Here is a 6,493-nt window from a genome sequence, read left to right as displayed (position 1 = left end):
GGCGTCCCCGTCGGCGGGGGAATCGTGCGTGTGCTATTTTACGGTGGCATTGTGTAGCCCCATCGCCGTCGCGGTGGTACTCATGCCGGTGAGGCTCGCCCGGGTGGCAATTAGATTGCTGCAATTACATGCGTGAGGGATTCCGTTTCCATTTGTTAGTTGCGATTTGTCTCGAAGACTACGATCTTCAGTGTTTCAGGGCAATGTTCGTGTCGAATTGAGGGGTTTGATAGTTGTGTATGAACCCTAGATCTAGGTAGGTGCATTTCAATGTATAGGATCATGGCAGTCATGTCAATTTCAACATAATTGTTTTTATTCACAGTTATCCTCGTTGATGGCAACTAATTTTCTGAATGAACTATGTCAGTTGCCATGTCCTGTGTAGGATAATGACAGTTTCATGAGATTCAAATTCAGGGAGTGATAGTTGTGTTTCTGAATCAACTATCCTTCTAAGTGACAACTAATTCTGAAAATCAAGTATGACAGTTGCCATGTCATATGTAGAGTGATGGCAGTTTTGTATGTACCATGTACTCACTTAGTTGCCATACTGTTCTGTGATAGGACAGCATATTTTACTACAGTACATGGCAACTCATTTTTTTTCACCAGGGCAATGTGTGAGTTGCCACATTACATGTTGTGGACTGGCACACATCTGCTATTCATGATTCTCTCATGCACATTCTTCACTCTATATATATTCATAACAGAGCAAAGCGAAGCAGAGTCAGTGGTGGAGGCAGGGGGTGCTGGCAGGGGCCTTGGCCTCCCCTATGTTCTCAATAGTACACATATATGTACTCCTAATCCTCCATTTGTCAAACAAAATTAGCTATATTTAGGAGATTTGGTCCCCGCTAGTATTATATGACATGTCTTGGCCCCATCTATATTCAGTTTTCTGGCTCCGCACTGAGCAGAGTATATATTCACAGTTCTGAAAGCAGAGTATGTATCCATCTAATCTATTGTCTTCTCTTGTCATGTACTGTTGGTAGCCAACAAACACATTAATTTTCATGGCGTTGGTTGTGTATATCCGAACAACTGAACCAATCAATCAGTGTCTTAGTTGCCACATCTTTTTGTTTTGTTAACATGGCAACCTGCACTTAGTAGATGTGGCCTGTGCTTTTTATTAAGCCAATGTGTTAGTTGCCACACTGATTGTTAGACAATGGTAGTTTGGTGTTCTGATGTACTGCCCTCAGTTGCCACATTGTTTATTTTACCAATATGGAAACTTGAATCTCCTACATGGCAATTGCATTCTTAAGAAGCAAACACATATCCAGTTGCCATGTTTTCACACCTGCTTTCCAATTGGTTATTTTTTGCCTTTCTGTGCATGTTCAGCACGTGGCAATTACAACCCTTTCACATGCTAAAACTTTGGGGTAAATGTGGCAGTTTTCATTTTCTGTTAATGATGATATCTAGTGATTTGTTACTTAGTGTATCACTTTCTGCATTTGTCTAATGTGTTTTCATTTCACACTAACGTGTTCTTGTTCTTACCGTAGCAAATATGGCTCTTGGCGACCATCAAGATGATGATGATGATGACTTCATGGAGCCACCGCCACAGAATCGTGGGGATGAGGTCACTCTTCCCCTATGTTTTAATATGATACTGAGTTTTCATTCTTCTATTAGAACTAATTTTTACTACATAGCAACATGGCAACAAAATGATTCTTTTTGTGTTATGCAGAAGAAGAAGTGTCTGCGCAATAGGGCTTCTCAAGAATGCCTGACTATACTGACACAGGGATTTACTGATGAGCAGAAGGCAGCTGCCGGTGAGATGGGTATGCAGGCTCTGATGATGGTTCAGTGCACGAACCTAGTAAATCATGTATGTGACTGGCTCGGTGAGATATATGAGCATGCATCTAGGTAATTCGTGATTCCGGGACGCGGAAGGTTGCCATTGAATGAGGAATCCGTGTTCTGCACTTTGGGTGTCCCCCATGGAGAAATCAAAGTCCCTTATGAAGTGAACAACAAGATTAAGGAAGCTTTGTTTGCCCGTTTGTTTCCTGGAATGGCTTCCATGCCTAATACGACTGTTTTGGCAACTTTGCTGGAGGGGATGACAACCCATGGCGAGGTCTTTTAAGATGAAGTTGCTCATGTACTTGATCTCGGCTGTATCTGCGCCTACCACATCTCTTCGCCCAAGCAACAAGTGCTTTCCTATCCTGGTGAATGCACTCTCTTTATTCTTTTACATACAATCTTTTTTTTGTTTTTGATGTCATGCAGAAGTTAGTCACTACCAGTTTTAATGTTTTTATTGAATGCCGACGCGGCATCTTTTTTGTCCCAAATTGTGTTTGTGCAGGTGAAGCTGAAAGATGTTAAAAATATGAATTGGTGTAAATTCATTGCTGACTTCCTGCATGATGCATTCTCAAATAAGATGTACCATAAGGGATGTCGCTTGCATCTAATGGTATCTTCCCCCTTCTCTTTACGCAAATGTTCTTATCACGGTTCATTCTTTTCATAAATCAACATTTGCAGCTGTTAATAAGTGGCATCCGAACTGTTTTTGCATTTTAGTATCTATGTTTGGCCATAGTCTGAACAAACCATAGTTCTTGATAGAGGTTTTATCTGATTCTTTTATGGCAATCATAGTTGATCGTGCGTGGCAACCTGATGACCCACAAGTATAGGGGATCTATCTAGTCCTTTCAATAAGTAAGAGTGTCGAACCCAACGAGGAGCAGAAGGAAATGACAAGCGGTTTTCAGTAAGGTATTCTCTGCAAGCACTGAAATTGTAGGTAACAGATAGTTTTGTGATAAGATAATTTGTAATGAGTAACAAGTAATGAAAGTAAATAAAGTGCGGCAAGGTGGCCCAATCCTTTTTGTAGCCGAGGACAAGCCTGGACAATTTCTTATAATGAGAAAAGCGCTCCCGAGGACACATGGGAATTATCGTCAAGCTAGTTTTCATCACGCTCATATGATTCGCGTTCGGTACTTTGATAGTTTGATATGTGGGTGGACCGGTGCTTGGGTACTGCCCTTACTTGGACAAGCATCCCACTTATGATTAACCCCTATTGCAAGCATCCACAACTACAAAAGAAGTATTAAGGTAAACCTAACCATAGCATGAAACATATGGATCCAAATCAGCCCCTTACGAAGCAACGCATAAACTAGGGTTTAAACTTCTGTCACTCTAGCAACCCATCATCTACTTATTACTTCCCAATGCCTTCCTCTACGCCCAAATAATGGTGAAGTGTCATGTAGTCGACGTTCACATAACACCACTAGAGGAGAGACACACATCTCATCAAAATATCGAACGAATACCAAATTCACATGACTACTAATAGCAAGACTTCACCCATGTCCTCAGGAACAAACGTAACTACTCACAAAGCATATTCATGTTTATAATCAGAGGGGTATTAATATGCATTAAGGATCTGAACATATGATCTTCCATCGAATAAACCAACTAGCATCAACTACAAGGAGTAATCAACACTACTAACAACCCACATGTACCAATTTGTGGTTTTGATACAAGATTGGATACAAGAGATGAACTAGGGTTTGGAGAGGAGATGGTGCTAGTGAAGATGTTGATGGAGATTGACCCCCTTCCGATTAGAGGATCGTCGATGATGATGATGGTGATGATTTCCCCCTCCCGGAGGGAAGTTTCCCCGGCAGAACAGCTCCGTCGGAGCCCTAGATTGGTTTCGCCAAGGTTCCGCCTCGTGGCGGCGGAGTTTCGTCCCGTAAGCTTGCTTATGATTTTTTCCAGGACAAGAGACTTCATATAGAAGAAGATGGGCACCGGAGGGCCACCAGGGGGCCCAGGAGACAGGGGGCGCGTCCAGTAGTGGGGGGGCTGTGACGCCCGCGATTCATTCGTACACTAATCATGCACGCAAATGTGTATGATCAAGATCAGGGACTCACGGGAAGATATCACAACACAACTCTAAAAGTAAAATAAGTCATACAAGAATCATATTATAAGCCAGGGGCCTCGAGGGCTCTAATACAAGTGCTCGATCATAAGCAAGTCAGCGGAAGCAACAATATCTAAGTACAGACATAAGTTAAACAAGTTTGCCTTAAGAAGGCTAGCACAAACTGGGATACAGATCGAAAGAGGCGCAGGCCTCCTGCCTGGGATCCCCCTAAACTACTCCTGGTCGTCATCAGCGGCCTGCACGTAGTAGTAGGCACCTCCGGTGTAGTAGGAGTCGTCGTCGACGGTGGCGTCTGGCTCCAGGGCTCCAGCATCTGGTTGCGACAACCAGGTAGAAGAGAAAGGGGGAAAAGAGGGAGAAAAGCAACCGCAAGTACTCATCCAAAGTACTCGCAAGCAAGGAACTACACTACATATGCATGGGTATATGTGTAAAGGAGCATATTGGTGGACTGAACTGCAGAATGCCAGAATAAGAGGGGGATAGCTAATCCTGTCGAAGACTACGCTTCTGGAAGCCTCCGTCTTGCAGCATGTAGAAGAGAGTAGATTGAAGTCCTCCAAGTAGCATCGCATAGCATAATCCTACCCGACGATCCTCCCCTCGTCGCCCTGTGGAAAAGCGATCACTGGGTTGTCTGTGGAACTTGTCTGGGTGTGTTTTATTAAGTATCCGGTTCTAGTTGTCATAAGGTCAAGGTACAACTCCGGGTCGTCCTTTTACCGAGGGACACGGCTATTCGAATAGATAAACTTCCCTGCAGGGGTGCACCACATAACCCAACACGCTCGATCCCATTTGGCCGGACACACTTTCCTGGGTCATGCCCGGCCTCGGAAGATGAACACGTCGCAGCCCCACCTAGGCACAACAGAGAGGTCAGCACGCCGGTCTAAATCCTATGCGCGCAGGGGTCTGGGCCCATCTCCCATTGCACACCTGCACGTTGCTTACGCGGCCGGAAGCAGAACCAGCCCCCTTAATGCAAGAGCAGGCTTACGTTCCAATCCGGCGCGCGCCGCTCAGTCGCTGACGTCACGAAGGCTTCGGCTGATACCACGATGTCGAGTGCCCATATCTTTCCCGCGTAGTTGGTTAGTGCGTATAGGCCAGTGGCCAGACTCAGATCAAATACCAAGATCTCGTTAAGCCTTTTATTATGAAATAACCGCGGACTCCGACCAGGGCCAGGCCCACCTGTCTCCTAGGTGGCCTCAACCTACCCTGTCGCTCCGCCACAAAGTAACAGTCGGGGGCTGTCGGGAACCCAGGCCCACCTCTACCGGGATGGAGCCACCTGTCCTTCCAGCCCCCATATCCGAATCACTTGCGGGTACTCAACGAGCGAACCCGACTTTAGTCACCATTTGTATAGTATGTATATATGTATAGTATATACCCGTGATCACCTCCCGAGTGATCACGACCCGGTAGTATAGCCAGATAGACTGACAAGAATGTAGGGCCAAGATGATAAACTAGCATCCTATACTAAGTATTTAGGATTGCTGGTAAGGTATCAACAGATGTAGCAACAATGACATGCTATGCATCAGAATAGGATTAACGGAAAGCAGTAACATGCTACACTACTCTAATGCAAGCAGTATGGAGGAGAATAGGCGATATCTGGTGATCAAGGGGGGGGGGGCTTGCCTGCTTGCTCTGGCAAGAAGTGGTTGTCAACTCCGTAGTCGAACTGGGGGTCGCCGACAGTCTCAGGGTCTACCGGAAAGAAGTAACAGAGGGGAACACAATAAATAACAAAGCAATCAAAGCATCACAAAGCGTAACATGGCAATAAGTGGTGCTAGGTGTGCCCTAACGCGGTAGTAGGTGATACCGACGAAGCGGGGAAACATCCGAGAAAGTATCCCCGGCGTTTCGCGTTTTCGGACAAATAAACCGAAGGTGAAATGTTGCAGGTTCGCTATGCTAGGGATGTGCGATGGATGAACGAGCTGCGTATCCGGATTCGTCTCGTTGTTCTGAGCATCTTTCATGTAGAAAGTATTTTTATTCGAGCTACGGTTTATTTTATATTAATTTTAAAAGATTTAATCATTTTTAGGATTTATTTAATTATTTAATTCTAATATTATCGAGAATAGTGTATGCTGACATCATCATGACGTCAGCAGTCAACATGACGTTGACTAGGTCAAACTGACATGAGGGTCTCGCATGTCATTGACTGAGTAATTAACTAACAGTTAATTAGGTTAATTAGTGATTAGACTAATCTACTTATGATTAATTAAGTTAATTAATTCTTTAATTAATTAATTAATTAATTAATAATTTTATTATTGTTATTATTTTTATTTTTCAATTCCCTTTTCCTTTTAAAAAAAACGTTCTAGGCGTGGGGCCCCCCTGTCATTGGCACAGGGGCCATAGCCGGCGTGGGTTCACAGGCGTCGGGCGCCGGGTGCGGGCGCACCCGAGCGGGTACTCGCCCGCAGGGCGGGTCGAGGTCGCCGGGGCACCGACAGCGGGGCACGCCGGCGC

Source organism: Triticum dicoccoides, chromosome 2B, assembly GCF_002162155.2.
Source record: "Triticum dicoccoides isolate Atlit2015 ecotype Zavitan chromosome 2B, WEW_v2.0, whole genome shotgun sequence".
Taxonomy (NCBI): Eukaryota; Viridiplantae; Streptophyta; class Magnoliopsida; order Poales; family Poaceae; genus Triticum; species Triticum dicoccoides.
The sequence above is the reverse complement of the archived record's forward strand: the minus strand, read 5'-3'. Positions refer to the sequence as shown.